Source organism: Anser cygnoides, chromosome 4, assembly GCF_040182565.1.
Source record: "Anser cygnoides isolate HZ-2024a breed goose chromosome 4, Taihu_goose_T2T_genome, whole genome shotgun sequence".
NCBI lineage: Eukaryota > Metazoa > Chordata > Aves > Anseriformes > Anatidae > Anser > Anser cygnoides.
Window position 1 is genome coordinate 18,928,507 of NC_089876.1, and position 26,117 is coordinate 18,954,623.

The 26,117-nt window shown below is 40.7% G+C and overlaps 1 protein-coding gene and 1 long non-coding RNA gene across 5 annotated transcripts in view; both read right to left on the bottom strand.

The window, feature by feature from the left end:
* Window positions 1-26,117, bottom strand: part of PPARGC1A (PPARG coactivator 1 alpha) — a 360,670-nt gene that overhangs the window by 301,106 nt on the left and 33,447 nt on the right. The window lies entirely within an intron of this gene.
* Window positions 1-26,117, bottom strand: part of LOC106035766 (uncharacterized) — an 84,087-nt gene that overhangs the window by 25,705 nt on the left and 32,265 nt on the right. For all 4 annotated transcript variants that reach the window (XR_010830983.1, XR_007157778.2, XR_001206965.3 and 1 more), the window contains 2 exons: window positions 16,138-25,968; window positions 13,202-13,366 (listed from right to left, as the gene is read on the bottom strand). This is a non-coding gene — a long non-coding RNA (uncharacterized lncRNA). The remainder of the gene's footprint in view (window positions 1-13,201; window positions 13,367-16,137; window positions 25,969-26,117) is intronic.

Here is a 26,117-nt window from a genome sequence, read left to right on the forward strand (position 1 = left end):
TCTTTTGCCACTTAACGAGCAACCCACCTGAGCTAGCAAGAGCCCTGCTGGAAGGCAAAAACATTCCACATAAACAAGTCACATTTGGACCTTTCCTCCCTTCACAGCACGCAAAAGGCCCTGCTGACCAAACTGGACAGCATGATGGAGGAGGAAGGAGTATCTTGAAGCAGGCAGGTGCTAAGCCATTTAGAGCTTTGCAGGGTAAAAGACAGCACACAGTACTCTGCCATTTGCTGTCTTCATTTCAGACACAAAGATAAATCAGTCTTCAGTGATCGAGGCATTGTCCCTGTAGGAGCCAAACGTCAGAAGCCTTGTGAGCCAAACACTCTTTTTCCTTCGTTCTCCTCAGGTTCAAAAGGACGAAGATGATACTGGGCCAGTTTGCATCTCCCAGCATTGAAGGAAAAGAAAAAAAATCTGTCCACAAGCCATCTCTCCTTCTATGACTGCTCCTGTAAAAGAAGGAGCAATAGCTCTAGACCCAAAACTGGGTTATTCCTATTTCCTCCTAACTCTGCACTGTCTAAGCTAATGCATCCTATATTTCATCATTTCTTTCCTTTCCGTGTGTCCTTTAATTTTAATAGAAATTGTGGTGCATGGAAGGGAGCTTTACTAGTGAGTATATAGACTCTAGAACAGTAAAAGCTCAATGTTCAAGTAGGAATAAAGAGCACTCAAATAAAGCAGCCAACTCGGGCATCTTGCTGTGCCCTAGTATCTACTTGAACATCTAATAAAAGGAAATCTCACAATTCTCCTCTTACAATAGTTATATATCTGTCACTTCAGCAAAGACTAGATTATATATTCTAGTAGTTAAACTCCCCATTACAGTATTACAATCTGACTGACCTTTTTAGGCCATGTTATACTATTGCCAGTAGCACCAATGACCAAATACTCTAGAGGTATTTTCTGGGACTCAACGAAAGTTTTTGGTTGCTGGCAAAAAGCTGTCCCCTGTAGTACACTACTGTAATTCCCGAAAAAATGTCAACTTTAATCAGTAATTCAGCGTGCACAGAGATGTCAGATTTCAGTTTAACACCAGCGCCCTTTCTATAACAATCTATCAGCTTTCTCCACTGTACTCTCCAAGACAGTCTGCACTGACTGGCATTGTCCAACTTCAATGCGCTGCTGCTGCAATACAGGAGGGAGGCAGGAGCCATTTCATGTTTAAAGAATCGTTTATCCCAATTCATACCCACTGCGTAGCATCTCTTGAGAGATGTGCAAAAGCTTCAACTGTGTTGATGAAGTTTTGATGAAACCTTCTTGAAAGAGATCAATAATTTACTGTGCTACAGAAGTTCATTCAATTCCTTTTGATAAGATACTAAAGGAAAGGTCTGGTTCTGTCTGCCCCACTTTCTGTTTTTAAAGTTTCTTACCAATACTATTTTCTTATCTTTTCCTATGGCTTTTGTTGCATCACTTCTAGCAGATACCTCTCAAGGCAGGTAAGGCACGATGCTTTTAATAGGGTAATTGAACTGAGAAGAAGGTTTTGTTAATACCATCCACACATCAGCATTATGTACTCCTGTTTTAAACGTGTCCTCTTTCCCCTACTGTTTCTTACCTTCATCACTGGAAAGATGGGAAGTGACGAGTTTCCTGGCAATACTTTTACACATGCTATCTTCCAAAAATTCACCTTAAGCATTATGAGGCACTTTTTTTAATGAGCAGTATTACCTCAAGTATTTCTCCTTTATTTGTCTGGTAACATACAAAAGTAGGAAATCCACAATTTCACTGAAAGTGAGCTCACTCTCAGCCTAGAATCTGCAAAAAGCTGCATCTTTGTTAGCGCCTTCAGTTAAGTTAATCTTAACTACAGATTCTGCAGACAGTGGAATTGCTGGAATTACATCACGTAGCCCAAAATCAGACTGTCTGAAATTTAGGCTCTGCATCTGTTAATGGCACAGAAGTGAATTACAACTTTCAGACTTGTACTTCTGAATTCTGACATATTGCTACTGAATAGGCATCAACACAAGGTTGACAGAAGCTCACCAGTAGCCTCAGAAAACCGTAGGCAAATTCAGAAGTCTGGGGGTTTATTTTTTGCTTTGTTTTTACATCTCTCTGCTTACTCTTTTCTACTTTCACTTCAGATTCCATGCTGGTCTTCCAGCATTAAAGTTTGCATTCTTACAGGTTAGATTTCTGCTGAGACAATTACTTTATAACCAGCCCTTCACAATAATTTTTCGTGATACTCCTCTGCAGGAGGAGGATAACTAGTAATGTCAGTGTGAATATGATTCTGTATATCTGTAGCACTGAATTTATAGCACGCACGTGGAAAATCTTGTAAACTGCCCTTCTCTTGATAGACTGTGCAGTAAACTGTATAGTATTTTAATTAATTTCTTAATTACAAACCTAAAGTGTGGTAGTTGAAATCTCACATGCATGCACAGCAAATACTGTTGCTTTAGCCTGAATAACACAAGGCAGATGAAGGCAGAACTGCTCAAAATAAGTAGAACCAGCTGGAAAGATAGATACTGGCTCTCGCCTGCTTTTACTCACTTCCTATTTTTTCCTTCTCTGATAATTAACAGATTACTTTTTCTATGCCTTACATTTTAAGATTATAGAAATCTCAGAAGCCTGTAACACTACAGCAGAGGAATTAGCACCAAAACGTGGACGTTCAGTTCACTGAGCGACTTAGCCGTTGTATCTCTTGATAACAATGCGGAAATGATTTGTGTATTTGTTTTCACTAATTGATCCAGAGAACTGCTGGCACAGGGCAGACACGTGCAAAGCCAGACATCCAGGTTCTGCCAGCACCTCATCATGCAGAACTTCCATCCCTGTAACGGGACCACAGAGTAAATACATTTTTCTCTCAGATTTTACTCATCCAAATATGAATTCCCATTGCTGATCTTTACTCTTCTAACCTAGCAGCGTATTGACTTAACAAGGTAACAGCCACCTTACAGTGACTGAACCCCTCATAAGAGAGGCAAGTAAGACCAGTCTATCACTTCAGGCCAAGAGTCTATCTAATCCTATTTTCAATAGTGGCTAGATGTGGGTGCCCAAGGAATAATATACGACCTTTCCTCCCCTCCTCTGAGAGCTTCCAACTGTTTTCAGTTCAGGGCATTTCCTGAATTAGATGGAGTTGCTTTACTTATTAAATCCCAAGGGATCTCATAAGTTCTCAGTCAATTTTCTCATTGAACACAGTCTTTGCTTTGCTCACTCTATCTTTTTGGCTTTACATTCCAGTGTTCATGTTTTCTCCCAAAATATTTTCATGCATTAGAGTCCATATATGCCATTAAATTAATATTTTCTCTTTCAAATGCCTGTCTTACACAAATCATAGCCAGAGTAAATATTCACAGAATGGCTGAGGTTGGCAGGGACCTCTGGAGGCCAACTGGTCCAAGCCCCTGCCCGAGCAGGGCCCCCCAGAGCAGGCTGCGCCCAGGACCATGTCCAGGCAGCTTTTGAACATCTCCAAGAAGGGAGATTCCACAACCTACGCCAGTGCTCAGTCACCCTCACAGAATGAAGTGCTTCATGATGTTGAGACAAACCTTCCCGTGTTTCAGTTTGTGCCCATTGCCTCTTGTCCTGTCACTGTACACCACCTTTTCCTCAGCCTGCCAATGTCTCTCTGGTTGACAGCATGACCCTCCAGTATATCCACCCCTCCTCCCAGTTTTGCATCATCAGCAAAAAGCATTTTTGTGTCATTCTTCAAATAAGTTGCTATGCTGAATACTTTTTTTTTTTTACACCTCAAAGAACAACATACCATTAAAGAAAACAGAAAAAGAGCTACAAGTAAATACAAATAAAAACCTCTTCCTCTTTTAAGATGATTCCTACCTGTTTAGATACCTAACAGTCCTTTCATTGCAGTCATCTATCTGTAGATGGCACTTAACAGAGTAAGTGCTATTTCATCCAGTTGGGAGGCTACTGAAATCTATGTGAATATCAAATCCATAAAAAAGCCTACATTACTCAGGAATTCCCATATGAACCACTGCACAATTGTTGGCATACCTTATAGCATTCAATAGAACCAATATTACAGTATCTTTCTTAATAAAAACACAGCAGACATCTCCCTGCCCTACCTCTGAACTGCTCCTTTAAGTCACAAATTCTTCATTTATTGTCTCAGTCAGAATTTCCACCTACCCATATATGAAAAACTCCCCCAGAGGTAATGCATATACTGAAACCTAGTGCCTGAACAATAAAATACATGTAAGATGTACAGAGATTCTCACACTGTTTGGGAATCTTCCAGTCACTTCTAAGACCATTTCAAGCTTTGCTTGAAGGCAAGGCAGAAAGTACGATTTGGAGGATGTTCTCCCAGGGTACTAAGAGCTCTTCTGCGATCCCTCATGTGCCTAACAGCTTGAGCCTTGCCAAATCTCAACAGAAGTATTTTAGGAGGATGGGAGAACAGTGGTTATGGCTGACTTATGGGCGTCCATGCAAGGCAGTACAGCAACAGTGGCTGTAAGAAATGCATTCACATGTTTCCCAAGTACATGAAAAGAGAGGAGGTCAGCTAAACCCAGGATCATCCTGGAGCTCAGCAAGGTCCCGATCCCTCTCTGCAGGGAACAGAGCTGACCGCGCCTGAAGAGCACGTGCCACATCTTCTCAAACACCACTACAGACTTATTTTTAATATAAAATAGTTAGATGTGCCAACAGCTGTAACACTCAGGACTCCTGGCAAGGATTCCAGCTGCAGAGAGCCACTCCTGCTGCCACTGTTGGCAGTGCGGAGGTGGGACTACCTTGGGGCAGCAGCAGGGACTGCCCCTGCGACATGCATTGCTTGCTCACCCGGTCGGATACCGTGATACTGGCCACACGGCCAGCCCCCATCCCCACGTACTTCCCAGCCTTGCTGGACACACACACCATGCCCTTCCAGCAAAACCCACTACCTCACCTCTGAAAAGGTCTGTGACCAGCTACATGCTGTGTTTGCAAACTGCTAAAATTAGGTGAGCTTGTCCCACGTCCTCCTATTCCATTAAAGCCTTCTGTCCATTTCCTTCTGCTCTTCCATAAAATACACGCCTGCTGCTAACACCTTGCAACCAAAGCAAAGCAGAAGCACCCAGATTTCACAGGGAGGAGTTAAGACAGAGCCAGCCTTTTGCACAGCCATGCACTGGAGAGGTGGCAGCAGGGATGCGGAGGCACCTCGCGCGGCAGCACCGCACCTATTCTGCTGCACTGAGAACAGCTGGAAGGGCCTACCAGAGTTTTGCTAAGTTGTTTTTTTTATCCTTATTTTTTAAGTACCTTTAGTAGCCAGATTGTCTCTCAAACTCTAATGATGCCTTGCATCTGACGCTAAGTGTAGCATTACTGGTTAGTACGACAGTTGTATATGCCAGATATGTTGAATTAAAAAAAAAGCTGTAATAATGGTGCAGTCTCCTGAGAATACATTTATTTCTGCAGCATAAAATAAAATTAAATTCTTCAATCTCAAAAACTATTAAAAGGTTGTATTTAAAATGCATGAAGCATTAAAAAGACATCAAAATTAAAATAATCTCATAAATCTCTTCATTTAAAAGACTTATTAGAATACAGATAGAGGCAGAAAACAGCTGCCCTGCAGACTAAAGCAGTAAATTATGACTATTTTAACTTTTTTTCATTTTCATCATTGAAATTTTCCTCACAGAATTATTGCAGCAGTATAAAAAGACCAACTGCCCCTATATTTAACATGTGAATAGTAAATTATTTTTCAGTGGACTTCACAACAGATAAGCTGTATATTCTTTCAAATGTCAGCAGACTATGGGATCGTTTCCAGACAAAGGAGGTGGGGAGTGCTTTCAGAAATCAGTATTGCATGCAAAACTATAGAATTAATCAGCAATTCATTCTCTTCGACACAACAGCAGTGGGACACTGCCGCAGTTGTCACTCCAGCGCTCCCAACGCCTCCCTCACACTCTGGGCTATTATTTGTAACAGGAGCCCGAAGTGAGGTGTTCAAATATCAGCACCCTGACTTGGAAAGGGCTGGGAATTTAATGGCTCCGGGAAGTTCACTTATTCAGGAATCCTAACGTGGTCTTCAGAACCTACATTTAGTCAAGACTTAGCCTTCTGTTAAAAGCAAAGAGCCTTGCTCTTATTGGTAGCACTGAGAGTGTTACAAGATCTGTGTGTAAAAGGGGAAAAATCAGCCAGATGAGACAGGAAAATACATGACTGTTTCATTATCAATCAATAATATTCACCTTTTTAAAAATGACAGGTGATTTTTTTCAACAAACACACTCCCTCCATCCTCAGACCACCATTTGTCAGTCTCAAAGATATCAGAGCATTCCTTGGAGTGTAATTAAGCTGTGATGCCGATCGCTCTTCAAAGTAGCTCAGCACAGGGAAAAGGCAAAGAAAAAACCTGAGGGAAGGCGATTTCACACCATTTATCCCTCACCTCGTCTGTATCCAGCAGTATGATCTTTGCACAGCCAGGCTGTTGATATCCAAGCAGATTACAGCAGGAAATGCTAAGGATGCACGAAACTGGAGAAATGAACAACAACAAAAAAGCTACCAAGGGGGAAGGGAGGGGAAGAAGTTAAATCAAGAGGATAAAGAGTGCTCCCACGTAGCCATTTGCTGGTTTTGCTTCATTGCAAATTATATCTTATGATATTATAAACCACTTTTCCTGACAGCAATGTGCATTACTGTGCACTTTAACTTCCTTCCTGCTTACAAGAGATAAGATTAGTAAATGTTTGCTTTATTAACAAGTTGAAATTCTATTAAACCAACTTAATTGATGGTACTGTTGCATGGACTCTGCTTCTTGTTTATATTTTTCAAAACTTACACCTGCAACAGAAGTTGATTCCCTTCCAAAAAAGCACATCCGCTGTTCTAATTCCATATACTTTCTTCCAACACTGACGCCTGTTCAGATTGTGCAAAGCTCCTTATCTAAAACTCCAACCACGATAACGGAAGTGCTCAAGTATAAAAACCCCAGTTATTTTACTCATCTTTCTCACTACTAGATTACCATTATGCTTGGTCACTGAGTTTTGTCTTTTGGGTTTCAGATAAAGCAAGAAGTCAACCAGAAGGCACAGTTCTAAACCCAATGGGTTAGTGCATCATCAATAAAAAAACACTTCTGTCCTTTTACTTTAGCCTTAGGTTAGCTTCCTCATGAGTGGCTCTGGATGATGCTGTAACCTTCTCTGCAAAATGCTTATGCAGAAGAACATTGTGTGTTGTACAGCTGCTTCAATAAACTGCTGATAACGGCAAGCTTAAAAGTAAACCACTAAGAACACACCAACTCTCTGCTGAAAACCCAGAGAAGAACTCTCTGTAGGGAACAGAAAAACTTAATTTCACTGTCAATGTAACCTGTAAAGGACGATGGTGCTGTTCATCTGACGGGGCTCTTGTTCCAGTTTGTTGGTTCCCTCACCCTACACCTGAACCAAACTAATCACCAGTACTTACAGCAAATAACACACAATTTAGAAGTTAATCTATTTTTCTTTAAACTGCAAAGCAAGTCAATTATACAAATCTCTAAGTGTAATTCCAATTTAATATAAATATACCAGATAAATTGCAAGCCAGGTCTTATTTAGAAAACAATACCTTGACAAGCAACATTATTATACCCTTAATTTATTATGTCTTCCATTGATCAGTCTCTTCTTATCTGATTGTTACAAGAACATAACGATTGGTACACAGTTGTCAAGATTGTCATGTACACAAGATGGTAAAAGCCCAAATGAAATTCACTCTTTTCTTTACAAAATCCACCAAAAGCTATTTTTAATTACAGTTAATGATCAGCTAATGCAGTCTGCAGAAAAGCAGTAAATAATTATGCTTGCTTAAAGCATTTTTTTTTAACAACTTTGACATAATAAATTTTTATGTCTGCTCAAATCACATCAAAATTGCAGTAATACAACTGTAGGCTCTAGTATGTTAGATGGCACAACGGGGGGAGCTGGCTGGTCCATAGGAAATGTATTCCAAGTACATAATATTATTTTACATTTCAATCATACAGTAGTCTGCCTGCTACAGTTTCTGAGTGATAGATGAGTTTGTATTTTGTGCTTCAAATGTTGGCACAAAAAAAAAAAATACACCGTAGTATTATTTCTTATGACTTATGAGTTGAAGCAACAGAAATCACTCCACGTAGCAAATCGTAAGTTCTAAGGATTTACAGAGCTGCATACTCTGTAACCTAGGGTACCCTCATCCACATCAACAAAAAATACTGCTTAAGAATCTGCTGCTTCATCTTCCTACGTACTACAAGGCTCCCCAGAAACTAAACTTCTGTGTTAGCAAAATGCCTCCATCCCTTTTTGCTATAAAGGAGAAAACCAAAACCAGCTACCAAAGCCCAATCTATAGCTTATACTAAAAATGAAATACACTTTGTGGGCCTGTGAAATCACCTTTTCCTCCACTTGTATACTCAGCTCCCATGAATGGGAAGTACATCAGACTAGAAATGGAGAAACGGCCATGGTGGAGAGGACTGAGCAGGAGAACTACTTGGCATAAAAAATTTTTAAACTAATATCTGAAACACAATTGTACTGTTTTATTTAGCACTACATGTATACACGCACAAAAGCATTCCCCCTCTCCACGCAGAGGCATATACACCCAAACACACACAAACACACACACACTCACATATAGACCCAGCAAAGTCCAATATCTAAGTGGCTGAAGGATGGCAGTCCCCACTGCCAGGCTTACGCAGCAGGACGACAAAAGCTGTCTGCAAAAGGGAACACAAAGATGTTTGCTAACATTACACATCCTTCTGGACGACGCAACTGTGCAAACATTTAGGGTCTTCTCGCTGTTAAACCCTGAAGATGCTGAGAGCCTTCCAATTAATTTTGGACTTCGTTTAGTAACTTTGAAAGTAGCCAAGCAATCATCGCAACGTCCTGCAGAGCACTTCACACAGCTCCGTATTACATAGAGTAAGGACTCGCCCTTAGGTACAAGATGCAAGAAAGGCTCGAGGTAAACGGATCGGTAGCTGCCAGCGATCAGGGCCGGGACCTGCGCACCTAGGCTGGAAGGCTTCACTCAGACTCGTGGGGAAGCCACAGGAGCAGGGCGCAAGGCCCCGTCCGGCACCACGCTGCCTCTGCGGCCTGTGCTCCGCAGGGCTCGCACGGGGCCTGCCGCTCTCCTTTCAGACAGGGCACCTCAGTTTGCTGCACTACATGCTTTCTAGAGCCTTCTTCACCACAGAGTGGTTCTTTGAAGCGATTTCTTCCACTGCTCTGCCTGAAACCACGGCATACGGAAGAGCATTTACATTAGCATACTGTACCCACATACCGGCACGGCTGCTGCTAGCAGGATGTTTTTACCTCCGGTTTTCTGCCTAATGGGACCTTACAGTGCCTGTTGGCTTGACTTTTCTAATTTTTCTATTTTTAGAAGGAATCATGCTAGAAAAAAACACTGAAGGGCCAATCTGGGAAGACAGGAAGATCCCAGATGGTGTTAGTTGTCATAGCTTCACTTCAGTGTCATGACAACTCACAGCAGCTGAGGGCCCGCTCCACTCCATTTGATCACACTGAATATTATGTTACGTTTGAATGCCTATTTACTGGGCTCACGTATGTTCCCCAGCTTCAGCGGTGAAGCTTTGATTTAGCTCAACACATCTGCAAGGCTGAAATTCCTGGTTATCCAAACTCCTGATTACCCTCTGGTTTAGGACGCTCCCATGGGACCCTCGGATAACCACGTTTTCCCTGTGTAACACAGCACTCCTATAACCACATTATACTGCAGTTTTGTCTCACCTATAAAGGTCAGGGCCGTAATACAATTTAGCAGTGAGGGCAAAATATGATTTACTTCCGTCCACAGGCAAGACCAAATCATGTTATAACACTGAGGGTAGGGGAAAAACTATCAGGTTACAGCACAATCCTCCAAAGTCATTTTGCCTGTTACAACCATAAACTCTGCGTTAGCAGCTGATAGCACAGGGAGCACAGTACTTAAGCAGGCTATCACAGTTCCTGGGAAAAATATAACTCTACGTGCTGTTAAGGGAAACCATAATTTCTACTGCTGATAGTGCAGAGAGTGGCCAAGACCTCTACAAGCCCCATCTTCTGAAATCAATGAAGCCAGAAGAGGCTTGGAGGTCGCTAATTAATTGTTTCTGTGTAATAGTTCATGATCTCCTAACTACCACTATAAATATTCATGTCTCTCCTGGCCAGTCCAACCCAAACCACTGAGTCCTACAGAGCACGTGCCAGAAGAACACGGAGCACCTCCCTGGAGGACTCAGCACTTCAGCTGCTATTAACTGGCACAAGATCCCACTGGGCCAGGCTAGGTAAATTGCAGCTCCAGATGCCTCCAGTCTACATGAGGATGCAACTCATGCAAGGCAAAGCAAACAAATCCATTCTTGTGTAGCTTCTGCTCTGTCGCACCAAGCAACTGTTGTGACAAGGGTCTGACTACGTACTCACACCTACCATCCCACTTCCAAGAGTTTTCAAAGGAGTAAGGCAGCAAATACAGAATCTGAAACTATCTTAAGGTACTGAATGGTTTTCTTCACGCAGATTTGAACTACCATCTTACCTTCATGGCCAGTGTGTTCGTTAGGCTACATTCCTGCTGTTACGTTTGCTCAAAAAAGAAAAAAACACCTTAGCCCTGCAGTCAATCTGGGATCTCAGTTCAGTTGCCTAAACAGGCATCTGACAGCACACACCCAAGACTGGATCTGACAGTATCTATGGGATGCCTGCACCTTTACGGACTAGCAGGTGGAGGCTGCCCTAGGCTGTGTCAAATGGCATTAGCCACCTTAGTTCAGGCAACTGAATGACACCTTGGTGTTTCCTTTAACTATTTAGCTTCTGCAGCAACTGTTTTAGAATTCTGCAAATCATACTAGAGATCTTAAGAGAGAAGGAGACAAATTTCACAAATACTTTTAAACGATTCTTCGTTGACCTAGGAACAAGACTGAAGAAAAGACAAACTAAGAAAAATTTCAAGCCCAGGTTTCCAAATGGGTGGAAAATTTATTTCTCTGCCTTAAGACTTGCCTACAATATTTCCCTGACCTCTGAAAAAGCAGCTTATATATAGATTCTGAGACACCCAGCACTGCACTTACCCACGCTGAAGTACAAAAGTGCATTTAAAGTATCACCCCAAAAACGAATGGAGTTCCCCTTACCTGTTGAACCTCAGAATCTGTTAGAATGAGTGCTATAGGACATAACAATGTGGAGAACAGTCTGACCATGCAGACAACCACTTACAATTCAAGAGACTAATAGTCTCTTTGGCTATCTGTCTGCAACCCAAAGCAAGTCATTTAACTTACCTGTGCCTCAGTTTCCTCATCAGTAAAGGATAATGCCTACTCAGATTTGCACAGCACTTCGATCAATGGTTGGTTACATTGTGCTTTTAAACCATAGGGACCCATCCTGGCAAGCTTTGTCCAAGTACAGGGAGAACACAAGTAAGCAGATATGAATGGAGCTAGGAATCAGTCCCTCAAGGTGTGCAAAACCAGCTCTGGAAGAGCTTTCCATTTTCTCTTCCTTTCTTTTAGGCTTGCTTGTTCCCTAGCAATAATTACTTGTAGTTGTGTAGTGTTCATTCTAAAATACACAAAACAACAAAGAGCCGGAAAAATCCTAACAAAATTTACTTAAGATGTAATTCTAACGAAGTTCTTCCTACACACAAAAAAGTAACTGACAGTGAATGTTTGGTAACTTTGACATGAAAAAAAGGGGAGAGATAAAATGCTTTTATGCAAATTTGATTTCCCTATAATAATCTAGAGCTATTCTGCTAGAAGGAATTATCTCTGCAGGCTGGCAGCTGCAGTAGGCAGTGAATTAAAAATGGCTCTGTATATGGGAAAATCTGTTCTATAATCAGTGCTATTCTTAGAGAGGACATCAATCTCACCAGCTCCCACGATGCTCTCTTCGTGTGAATGACATACCAGTATGATGTAGAAACTCCCATTACATCACTGACACTGATTTCCTGAGCACCAGGAATACACCAGTAACACACAGGGAAAATTGTTTCAAGGATGATTTTACAATTTTGGTTTTTCCCTTTAAGAATCTACAGCAATGAACCATCTTATGAAAAAGATCGTCAACAATGATTCATCCAACTGGACTTTAAATGAACCGCACATTCTCACTGCAAGGTTCCAGTTTCTACTTGCTGTTTTCATACAATAAACTCCATTCCCAGGTCACAAGACATCGAGAAAGGATATATGACATGAGTTTTGTTTGAACATTAAAAAAGGCACATGCTACAGAAAAGTATTTTAAGAAGTAAGCGACCGCTGCAGTTCCACACACAAAATGTCACTGGGTTTCTAATGATGCAGCTGTGTGACAAAAAAAGCTTTTATATCACATAGATTATATTGCAGACAACTTGCATGCTTATAATGTAGGACTCAGTCTCATTGTCGTATCAAATGGAGTTATATGGTAAATAAATATTACCTCCTATACACAAAGTAATGATTCCTAGCTAGATCTGACTCTGGTATTTCCTCAATAATCTTTGTCCTCATGCTTCACACGTACAGTAATCCTTCTTCTGCTGTGTCACATGCACTGTAAACCGTCTCGGCTTGAGTGATGGATTTGAAAATTAAACAACCTAGGGGGCTCACTGTTTTTAAAAATCATTTTATGTATCATTTTAAAATAACTTTACATAACCTGACACGAATGCTAAGCCACTGGATCTATTAATTTAAGATTTACTCTCCTATGTTACAGTTCGCCCTGACAAACTGGCTTGCATAAATGCACAAACTGCAGTGAAAAAGCGAACTACAAAATAAATTGGAAAAAAATGACAACCTCTCCCATTCACTGGAGTTCTTCACATAGTCATATCTTTGGCACGAGGCACAACGTTTTCCAAAACAGAAGATGCCGTTTCTTTAAAGGATGAAATTTCACCAAAAGCCAAAGTAAGATAGCACGCCTTAACCAGAGTAGCAAGATTTGGTATTTCTCATCAGCACTAAAAGATGCTTTAAAAATCATGTCCCTCCCCCCTAGAAGAGTTGGCCTCTTACATCATCAACCTGTGTTTGCATCACTCCACTGTTAAATGGACGTCCTGGAGTTATTCCATGGCTTTCTTTCAGCGGTCTGTCATTACGACAGCCCAGGCTCTCTCCTGATACAGGCACGTGTACCTCCACCTCTGCCTCTCAGATGCCAAGTAGGGTTGGGATTTCCTGTTGTGTAGAGATAATACAGAATGCATTACACTTCTCTGGGAACTCCAAGCCTGGTGACTCTATGGGGTTAATCTAAAAGACAGCTGCATCCATTTTGCTCATTTCTCTCCGTGGATAAACTGCAAATTGCATTTGAAAATAAAATAAGTTATTTCTAACCTTTCAGCTGGCAGCCAGTATCTTGGTAAAAAAGGACATAATTTATGACACTGATGATGTGTGGCTGCCTTCCAGAGGCTGTAAACCAGTTTCCATCCTGCTTTAATGCTAATTTAACAATCAAAGAGTTTCACTATTTAAATAAATGTTAAAGAAAATGCACGCATTTGAATAAAGTTGGTCCCTGGATTGTTATCTCACATCTCGCTGGTTCCTAGCCACTCCTGCCACCTGTAAGTAGCAGCAGCGTTTTATTCTCCATGCTTAGCACACAACACTCTTCTTTCCTTCTGGCCCTTTAGTAGGGGGGAAGGAACCTTTGTGCAGCAAGAGAAATGCCATGTGTCGGCTCACCTAACTGTCCCTGACTGCAAGAGGAAATGATGCTGGGAGAGACCAGTGAGGCCGCCTTTGCTGGTTCCACCGGGAGACGCTTTATGGACCTCAGTCACAGGAAGGCATCAGTAACGCAGCTCAGAGCGGGCATCCCCTATCACACAGGGCAGCAGCTGGAGTTCGCAGTGAAACAGTGGCACAGGTAACTTAAACCACAGATGTATGACCAAAAAAGCTTCTCTATACTTCTGCTAAGAACTCTAGCCAATTGCCAGTTCTCGTCATTGCAGCATTAAGTTCTCACAATGAATCTGTTTTTCCCCCACCAGAGTATAAGCGGCATGGAGAACAGCCCAACTCCATCCCACAGCAGGCCACAATTCAGTGGTCAATGAATAAGGTCTCTCTCTCTCTCCCTCTATATAATATATATATATTTTATAAACATATATAATTTTATAAACATAGTAAGAGCTTCGATACAAAGGCTAAACTTAGAGAGGGTCTATTGGCCAGATTTAATTGGATGCAACTTCGTACTTTTATTTCTAAAAATGCCTATGGGGAACAGGGCCCCCCTCTAGTTTGTAACAGAATCCCTGTAGCAATCCATTAACTGTGAAATGGAGACCTGCTGAGCTGCAAAATCCTGTACTTTTAATTAACGAAGTTTTGTCACCTCCATCCTTATTGCTTAAAGATGCACTTCTACTACCCACAAACAACGTTACATTACCACAGTTATACATCCTGTTACAACTTGGTCCTGTTTGTGATGTTAAAAATATTTTAACCTGCCTTTTGCTCCTCTGAGCAGCCTACCTAGCAAAACGATTTCAATTTTCTTCAACTTTTAGGTCTTCACCAAAGCATAACTTGCTAAGTTAAAATCAGTTATCTCTACCTCTTACAAGCCTGCAATGGGTTGTATGAATCTGCCTGCTTAATAATCTCACTGACTGGGAAGAAGCGTTAAAAAGGAACAAGCCCAGGTTTCATTTGCTACATTCAACATTACAAAGATTTTCTTGTAAACTAAGTAGCTTTTGCACATAATTCACTGGGACAAGAAAAAACCGCATTTAACTTACAGAGTATTACTCTTCTGAAGACAAACACACCATAAAAGCACGCTGCAAGTTTTAGCCATATTAGATCAATGACTTTCAGCCTTTTCCATCCTGCCAGGGTACAATCTGCGATTTTCTGCTCAGAAGCACAGCAAAAATACAGAGGTCACACGCCAGCAAATGTCTAAGATAATCTGGAGGTGGATTTGTGAGACTGATTCAATGCCTTAGGTCTCACATACTAGAAAATACTAAAAAAAAAAAAATCAACTGCTAATTCCTGCACAAAGTCCATACCTTCTAAACTACTCGTAGGTTATCTTTTAGAAAGACATTTTTTCATGATTTAAACATGTCAGCTGACACATGAGTCGCTACTTGATAAAATAATAAGAATTGCTGATAAATTCACATATAAAATAACTGCATAAGCAGTTCCAGTTTTCTAATTTCAGCTACTATCCACTAGATCTTAAGAGCTACAGCTCTGTTTCCAGACTGAACAACTTCCTCCTAGTAGAAACCCTCTCTTGATGAAGGGGATGACAGACCTGGAGAAAGCCTTCACACCAAGACAGATTTTATAGGTTATTGAGGCTATGTCTAAGCTTTTAATTTAATATGTGCAGCATCAATGGCCAAGGTCCGTATTCAGTTTTTTACTGGTACTTCTTTCCAAATAAATTCTTGTCCAAATAAAGGTGTAAAAGCACATTGTCAGTGCATGCCCTGTGTTTCCCCATTATTTCTTACCTTTGGCTGCTAGTTTCAGCTTAAACAATGCTGAAATCTGCATTTAGTTGCTAAGAACAGAAAAAAGGGGGAGATCTTCAACAAGTGACTGAAGAGACAAATTATGGCAGATACTACCTAACCAACCTTCATCTGCAAAGTTCTGGTAGAGTTTTCATCCAGTTCCTCCAGTTACTAGCTAAAAATAAAATCATCCCTTTGCTGATATGGAAAACGGAGATTAGAAAACTGCTGTCTTTCCTCTGCGTTAAGGTTTCAGTGGTTCAAAAATAGCAGACCACAGTTGGCTCACACCAATCCAGCTAAAAATGGCTTGCTGATGCCTCTCTCCCAACTATACGCTTGATGCTTAAATAACACGAGAAAATGCTTAGTAATCCAGCTGCTGTTTGTCTCAAAGGTCACGACTACATGATCCAAAGTAGCACAACACAAACGAAATTTGCAAACCTTTGCCACCTCCAGCTACTTTGCACTCCCAGCCCAAAAAATGCACAGGCAGGCACTTCACCATGGAGGAACAGTGACACCTGGTGCTCCGCACAGCAGCTGCACCCACCGCAAACGTGGGCACCACATAAAGGCCTGGCCCCCCGGTAACCCCTTTGTGACATCCCGAATGGTTCACTTCTGAGAAGGAAGGAAAGAAAGAAGCCATTACCCACTCAAGCATCCGCAGAAGTCATAAGTGGCACCGTAAAGCCAGCCTGCATCTGAAAACTGCTTTGTGAGAACCCATGTTCCAAAAACAGAGTGGGGATCTGGATAAAATACCTTTAAAAACATAAAGGTTACAAAGGGCCCTTGGTATTTTACATTTGTATGAAGTGCTCAACCTGTACTTCACGTTGGAAATGTCACCAGTCTTGGTGACTGAGTTTCACCCTTGGAATTGACGGAAGATGGCCGACTGCACTACTGTGTATGCCTGGTTATCCAAAATTACAAGACGATGACAATAACTTGCTGAAAACCACAAATCTTTTGCATAAAAATGGAATCTATTAAATAACATACCTTTGAATAGAATCTGTACCATAATTACTCTATTAAAAAAAAGTTGATACAATGCACATTCTTTTTAATTGAACTTTAACATGCATTAACATCTGTAGATGAAAACCTGCCATTCTGAGAAGTTTTAATTCTGCTTTTTTTTTTTTTTACAGAGCACTGAAGCTATCATACAACTGAATAAAAAGGACTAGCAGTGTCAGATTCTTTGCTAATTAATTTTGTGTCCTACTGCAGATGTATGAAATTCTATCTGCATTATCTTGACAGGCATGTCAACTCTTCTTAAAAACTTCTGTCCATTAAAGTTTTATTGCAATTTTGCATACTTTTTTTTAGTATGCAAGCTGCACAACACAAGCTGTATTTTATGAAATCAAACAGAGAACTTGAGAAATGCTAAAGTTAGTTGTTAGTACTAGAAAATAATATTGTCAGCATAAAAGAAGCATACATGGTAAGATGGCTGGGTTAGATTTTGTACAGTATCATTATTGCATCAGATCTACAATGATCTATTGCACAGTGGTTATCTTTGCAGCCTTGCAATTCATTTTATATTCTAGCAAATGTCTCAAAGAGGTATCAACTTTTAAAATATCGCAAAAAAAAATGCAAATGGCAGGGGTTCAGAAAAAGAAAAGAATAAAAAACCTTACAATTTGTAACTGATTAAGCAAGCATTACTGCTGTCCTAATGCATGGCACTAAGTATTATACTAAGTATTATAGTAATCTAATCAAAATTGGTCAGCAGAACTGAAGTGTATCTTTAGCTTGATCATTATTGTAAGGGAAAAATATAACTCCTGAAAACCTTGAGCTGTTTCTCTACATCGCATTTTTCCTTTAAAATTGAACAATCTTCCCCTCTTTTTTGTCTCCTTAATAGCAGCAGAAACATCTTTTTCTTTCTTTTCTTTGTCGTCTACTTCAGCTAATATACTAGCAATTAGCAGAGAAGAGAAAAGTAGTAAAATCTTACAACCGCCGAACTAAAAGCCTAACTGCTTTAGTTGGACTGCTTTTTAGCCCAAGATGCACCAGCTGATAGAGCTCTGACAGAATTCATCACGGAAGAGAAGCAGTCTTTGTCTCACTGAATTTGTACGTGAGAGTAATGTGTTTGAGAGTTACCTGAATGACCAGCTGATTTCTGTTCTCAGGTACGCCAGAGGGGAAGATCCAGGCAATTACCTCAGACTACTTTCCCTAACAGGGTCTCCGTGGTGTTTTTGCCTATGAAACAAAGCATCTAAGCACATGCTTAGCGATAAAGGTTCAAGCTGCTCAGATGATTTCATTAGAGCCATCCCACTCAAGCCTGTGCTGAACTGCCTTGCCAGAGGACTCCAAAGGATTTCAGGATGAAGACCAGGGAGAAGACATAAAACAAGGCATGTCTGGATATCTCTGGGATTCCTAAGTGGTACCAACACTCTTTCCACATAAGCAAACGAAAAGCAAGCAGGGGCCATGTGACAAACCCGATGCTAGAAAAACAGATGGTTTGGTCTGCCAGCAAGCAAAGAGTACTTCACCCACTGAACCTCCTCTGAAGCCAGAAAAGTACATCTGAAAATACAAATCAAAACACAGTGCCCGTTTTAGCACCCAAGCCCATCTGAGTATTTCTCAAACCCAAGGGAGATATGCCATAAAAACATAATTTGAGTATCATCTCTCATCATTCAATACAATTTTTCAACTCTTTCAAAATTACATTGAAAAATCTATATAATGTGTGCTTAGATTAATGAACTGTTTGAATCTGGATCAATACGCACTCAAAGATTTGAACTGTTGACACCTGCTGGATACAGCCATAAGAATGCTTCATCCAGCTTATAGCCAATCAGTACTTTGTAACTACAGGGGTTCCACTTAATAAACAACCAATCTAATATATGACCTCTGTAGATTAATTTCCTGAGAGCAAGTAAATAATCTGGATTCAAAATTTCCATGATTATACATATAATTACAGTATCACTTACCAATTAACACGTTGATTTAAACCTTCTTGGGATTAAGTACTTAAGTATAAAATAGGTAATTCAACCATCACTCAAATACTCAGCATCTCTTTAAGATAGCAAAATCGTCAGCTACACAGCACTACACATCTAGTTTCTCTTGTGGAAGAAAAACGTATTATGATAATAGAGATTACGAGAGATATATCATAATTATGTGTACTATGGCTAGCTGTGGCTATTATGCAATGGCTGGACCACAACACCGATAAACATCGTGAAATTGCTCTCCTTTTGTACCGGGAGCAAAGCATTTCATATGCTGCAGTTCATCTAAATCTCTCATTCTCCCTTACTTAATAATGAAACTGAGTGCGTGTGTTTGGACTGTGATTTTTTATTTCCCACACAGAAAACAACCCGGCTGTAGTTACCAGTTGTTTAATAGATGTATAAACAAAGATTTACAACATTTTGTCATCACATTTTTAACAAGGGCAATAATTAATGCAGATTTATATTATGTATTAGTTCTTGATAAAATTGCCTGTTATAAATGTTAATACAGCTTTTTATACAGCAGCACTGCAGTACAATGAAAATCACTAAACAACTCCCTTCCAGATCTTATGAAGTTAAAATATTAATTCAGGGTGGCAAATGAAACTGAGGATGAGTATCCAAGAGGCTATGCTTGCAAGGTATATTTCCTGTCACATTTTGTTTTTAATATTAAGACCTTTTTATCCACTATTGAGCTGAGTATCTGTCATTTCATGCCTATACCTTCAGGGGAAGAATTCACATCTGGAAGCAAATCATTATGTTCTTCCATTTTTCCCTTATCTCTTATTTTGTGAGTAATCCTTTCACATTGCCATAGAAAATTAGAATATATAGTGAACAGCCAAATTTTAACACATGATACTGCTTGCAGTTTTAACACTGTAGAACAGAGATGAGTAACTTCTAGAAACAGATTCTGAAAATCTGATAAACTGAATCTACAATACTTCAGCGGAAAAAAAATTGTCTAAGCACAAAAAACAAAAATCAGCTTTATAAAGCCTTATTTTCATACAGAGCTGTTTATACTATGTACTTTCCATATGACTATCACTGAGTCTCATAAATAAAATTGATTTTTAAAAGTGTAAATTATTCTGTCCCTTTTCTATCTTAAGATGCTTCCAAAACATGCAACACTAGTTTAAGATGCAATGTAATGCAAAACGCCCTATTATGCTTGAATTTTTCAGCAATGTACAATTAAACAGTGCAGTGGATACTGATGTATTCTTCTAAAACACATACAACAACACCATAAAATTGTCCTGTCTCAAACACTGTGTCACACTGTAAGCCAGCTTTGAGAGGACACTGTCAGCAGCTATTCAGTAAAATGGGAAACCAAGAGCAGTAAAAAAAAAAAAAACAATCCATAGTAGCAGTAATACAGAGTTTCCTCAGGCATTAACCATCAGATAACGACCAGTGGTGACCCTAAAACTATATATTATAGCTTAAGTATGGTATGATGCTCACAGTAGTTCCACAGCCAGGAAGTGAGCAATGCAATCTTAACATAAACGTTGACCTTGTTACAAAGCCAGCGTGCACGCCTGCTTTCTCCCTCTCCAACGTTATTCCACAATGCAACTTCCTAGTGATCAGAAAAACCACATACCTTGACTTGTAGCGCTGCACTGGAAAAGAACACATCAAGCCCAGTAAACCAAAACAATTTTAAGTCAACACACGTTGTACAGATGTTGGCACACTCACCTCCTATACCCTCAACAGAGACACTAGCCCCTCGCACTGTAGGCACCCTTTAGTGCGTTTCTCTGTTCAGCCGCTCTGCAGAATCCCGCTGTGCTCACCCCAGCTCTGCCACTAGCCATAGCTGCATCCTCTCGGAAAGGCTGCAGCTGCTCCAGCTTGGTAAGGACCGGATCCATTTCTACTGGAAGTGTGAGAATGGGAGTCTTTCCCCCGACTGTAAAGAATAACAGATCAACACTGAAGTGCCTGTAAAGGGATGAACTCCGATCACGGCTGAATCTCCTGGTTGCTATCACAGGAGCCAAAAGAGCTGAAGAAACAATAAATAGAAAAATTAGACTAATTTGGACGCTGCTCTGCAACCTAAGAGATTCAGATTCAATTCCTATCTCTGCCAGAACGAGTGCTATGTCTACAACATAGTGCCACCCTGTGCAGAAACAACCAGGCTAAATCTGATCATAAAGCTCTGTAAATCCACCTGGTGCAGCTGCTGATGCAGCTGAGGTGCCTCCACAAGCCTGCCCCAGCTCAGACACAGCAGCAAGCATTTCAATGCCATGCAGACATCTTTGGCTCATGGCACTGCTCCGGTCTGTCCACACCAACACTGCAGAAATCATAAGCATGCATGCACCAATATTTGGGAGGAGCTCAACTACCATTTTAAAATAACTACTGAAGCTGAGCAGCAGAAACTTGGAATTAAGGCAAGGTCAATGTAAATTCTTATGAATTGTTCAGATCACAGGTTCATGGGGTTGATTTAAGCAGCAAAGCCCAGTTTTGTCAATTCGGCATCAGGAGAATGAACTTCACAACCCCCTTCCCTCCCATATCACCACCCAACCTGTAACTTATGAAGATTCATCCCTCTGCAGAGAGCTCAGCACACATTTCTAGATCTTCCCCATAAACTCTCCAACTCCACATGATGGTTTGCAAAGAAAGACCAAAGGCTCAGCTCTCTTCTTTATCTTTAGGTAAATATGCAAAATAATTATCTATTGTGATAGCTGGCCTTCTTAGGCACCCTGCTGCAAGTTTCATAAAAACTAAAGATTTCCCTTTAAGGAAAGTTTTAGAGCTTGCAATACAGCTGTGCCTCAGTAACAGTGTAAAGATGGGGGGAAAGGAAGAGAAGGGAGACTTCGATGGATTTTTGCACAGTCAGACCAATACAAAAAGCTTCTGTAAGATCCCATATTAGTCAGACCTATAACACCTTTATATCCTGTGGTACAAATTAAGAGACAGCAGATAGGCCATGAAAGAGAGAAATCCTTAAAAACATCAAAAGATCTTTAAATAAATAGGGGCAAGTGTTAACCATGCAGCCAGCATCTCTTAGTCCTGAGCAAGATGACGACAGAAGACGCAGAGTGCCTGAGGACACTCCCCACCAACTGGAGTTAGGGGCTCTCCATCTCCAGGCATCTTGTCTGAACAACATCTTCAGTGCTAAGGAAGAAGTTTGCTGTCAGCAACATACATCTGACATTTTTGTTTACAGCTGCAATACCAAGATGTAAGGGTCCTCATTATCATCGTTTTGCATCTTCAGTGAAGGATTTCTTCAACACCTTTGTGCTTTAGAACAGCCAATGTATTTCTGAGGCTGCCAAACCAATGCAGCGTTTGTGAAAAGCTCTCTTTTCACTTTGAAACCTAAAACACTGTGTTGTGGAACAGAGGCCAAGCATTAAGGCAACAAGGAAGAAAGCTCCAGGTTACTGAAGTTGTAGCCTGTCACGCCACTCTTCTCCTCTCTCAGACAACAGATGCTCTTGTCATCAGGTGCCAGGCAGCATTACCTCCGCGTGCCACTAACAGCATGCAAGTGTACCAGTAGCAGTCCAATATCCAGTCCTGCAATCAACCACTGTCTCCTCACTGCGAGACTCCAACAAGAAGTGCAGCCCCCCTCTAAAGCTTCTGTACGTGCTGAGGAGAGCGGGAAAAACCTAGTTTGAGCATGAAGTAAGAATCAAACGATGTTCATATGGTTCTTCAGACAGATAACGTCTCAAAGTGACAAGTAAAAATGACTGGTCAGGATTTTTTTTTAAATGAAGACTCAGAACAAGGAATACTACCAGCCATAACGTCATGCAATAGCTACTGAGTGATCTGGCCACCAATAACTTCCCTTGTTTAAGCTACACAGTCTTAATCCGTATTTAGAGCCTCCAGTTGCTGAATGCCACAGAAACCTGTGATTCCCCAGGTTGTTTTCCTCGCAAGGTGCCCAGAAGAACAGGACAAAGGCCTTAGATGTATGCTGTTCAGCTCTGCACTGCTCCCAAAGGATACTCCTCCCAGCTACGCTCCCTGCTTACCTAACACAGCCTGGCAATTCTGCACACCTCACTGACTTCTGCTCTGTGAATGCTCACTGTTTTCTTTTCTCGCTTGTGTGGGCAACTACCTGAATTTCCCATCACTTTTTGCTGAATTCTCTGAGCAGGTAAAGAGAACAACCTGCAATGAGCCCTCTTCCACTTTGATTTACAAGGTGTGGTTGCACAACTTCAGAATTTCGTTCCCATTAGCCCACCTGTATGGCTTTATAAGTGGCCCCAAAAGGTTGCCTGCTCTGTGAGTACTTTAACAGAGTGCTCCCAGAGCACTCAGAGTCTTGATCACAACCAGCTTGACAAATAACTGGCCACATGGGCAAAACAGCTCCTCTCCCATTTGGGTACATATGTGGAAATTAAAGTATCGGCTGGATGCTGAACACTTTTGCAAATCCAACCATTTAATTTAGGTGCTCAAATGGAAGCTGAGTCCTTTTAAAACCTGGCCAAATATATTCTTGAAAGGAAGAAATAAAGTGAAGCTGTGTAAAGTTCATCCTTTCTTCTGGAAGGAAAGAAGCCTGGTTTCTGCATGCCCGTGAATTTATGAGGAAAGACCCCTTCTCAGCAGCTACGATTACAGGTCATGAACAGTTAGAAGCTTCAGTATGAGCTTCAGAAATATCTTTTTACAGGAATTACTGAATTACCTATTCAAACATAATCAAAGAGAATGGCACATTCTACGAAGAACATGTACAAATATACAATCTACTTTTGCACTAAAACTTCTCTAATGTTTCTCTTGTCTGTTTCTGGGGCTTTTTACATCTATCAGTCCCTCTTCAAAATACAGGAATGCTTGGGTTTTCCATTTTTTTCCACCAATTATCACAAATCAATTCACAAGGATGAGCATAAATAATAGTTTGAAAGTGAGAAAATTACAACAGAGAAAAAGCAGAATAGGTCAGTGGGGAAAAATGCAAGCAAAATCCAGCTACTGGACCACACAACCCTCTTCTCTGGCAACAAAGCAAGTTAAAAGGCTTTCAATACTGTGCCCAACAGCCTGTCCAAAATTCCTGCATACATAAAACTTTGCCTTCTGTTTCACCTTCACTCCAACATAAAGCATCGGCGAGTCAAGCTACAACTCACATGTACCTTACCATTTTGTTCTTCTACTATTACAAGAAATAATCATATTTTTTTTCTTTGTTCTGGATTATTCTCATGAGTCCCTAGGGAACAATCAGATACTTTCCTATTTAATTTTTCGCAACAAGATACCAAGTTTCAGTATGATTTGGAATCCAACACTATTCCCTTCATAAACCAGAAGCAATTTCACCAAACAAGACTTTACACCTCTTCAAAACCTGAGCAGGCCAGTGGGGAACTTCAGATGTATCCGAAGTAAGAGAGAATTCATCAGATGTGTTGCCTAAAATAAGGAAGCTAAAAAGGAGAACAATTCAGGTAGCAAACAACATTCTTATGCTTAAGACAGAGTTGGCAGCCAATTTGTTCCCTAAAAGACATATTAATGCTTTCTGTATATCTGCAAAAAGCACATTCACTACAACAGCCTTCCTCCCTCTTCCTTTTCCCCACGATCATCTTAAACCCTCTGATTAAATCAACTACAGCTACCATCTACTGTTGAGCACATGGCCGACTTCCTCAGATGACCCAATTCCTATTGCCAGTATTCAAGAAGCTGCTAATTCCTCTAGTCTGGCAAAGCCCCAGTTCCCAAACAGCTTACTACTGATTTTTGTAACGCCTCTATTGACAAACTGACACAGAAGCAAGTTAGCTTGCATAATGACTCCTCAACCCACCCAGTCAGCCACCTATCCTCCAGCACAGCCTTGATGCACAGCATGGACAGCCACGTGCCAATACACAGGAACGCCAGAAATGCTGAGTACATCTCCACTCCAAATGTTACAGTAACCTGATGGCATTGCTTAGGATTCCAGGGACAGAAATAATTAAAACTGCTTCCTACATATATATATATATATAGATAGATAGATATAAAAGTTTAATTTAATGAACAACTCATCCAAGACTTCTACGGGTGTCTTGGAATGGGCTTGCTTTTTATTTTGTATTAACAGTTTGGCAATAACCTGAATATTAGTCATCTCCCAGTGGGGAGAGACAGGACTGTTGATTGCTACTCTGCTACCATGGAATGCATTTCCATAGGATTGTTTTTCACAGTAGTCTCCCGTTAAAAAATTACACTGCATGCCAGTCATTGATACCAGCATGAGTCGTTCCGTCCACAGGGGACAGACAGATCAAAGGACGATTGAGGTCTTTGACCTCAGCGTCAGTAGTTCAACAGAGGGCCAAGCAGCTAAAAATCATTTTTAAGATGATCTGATCTGTATCTTTCAGTCCTGTTTTTCTGTAAAATGTCATCAGAATTTGAGAGAGAATGGAGCAAGGTACCTCCTGACTTCTGAAAAAGAAAATCCAAGGATTCAATAATGACTATTTCTCACAGCAGTTCCCCCAAAGCAAGAATAACTTAAAGACAACATGGAAAAAACACAGCGCTCCTTATTGAACAGCTGCTGAACAGACACAGATTTTACAGGTAATCCCACGTAGCTCTTCGTGGATACAAATTGAGGGGAGTAAGTATATACATATATATGGCAAAAATCCTCTCACACACGTGGTAATTATGAAAGTGTAAACTAATGTGGCCACTACTTCTGCCGGAAGGATAAACAACTAGAAAAACAGCTTGGTGCTAGAATTTCAGACTTGGCATTCAAATAAGGTCTGCATACAAAACATGTTTGCCGCTAAATCACAAAACAAACCATTTTCCAGTCAGCGTCTGAAATCATCCAATATTTGGTGTGTTTAATAAAGCCACAGCCCTGTAACCAAAGACAAAAATTCTGTTTCACAACTGGGTTTTGATAAATCTTATTTTTTAATCACCACTGAATTTGCAGCTTTTGAATGCCCCTTACTGGCAACAATCTAACGACCTCTCTTTTTACAGAAAGATCAACACAGCTTTTGTAGAAGGAAATTGTGCCTCTCAGATACATTCGAGTTCTTTGAAAAAAAGTCACTGAGCATGCAGGCATGAGAGATCATTGTGATAAAGTCTACTTGAATTCAAGAAAAGGTCTTCATTGACACTGCCCTGGGTGAAGACTGGAAGTGACCTAATAAAAAAAAAGTAGAAGAGAAATAAGAGGTTAGTTTTTCCAAACAAAGGATGCAGTGAAGTCTTGCAGGGTCCTAACTCTAGATCCGTAGCTGTTGCTATGGATATCGGACATTGTATGTCCAACATGTTACCAAATGATCCAGG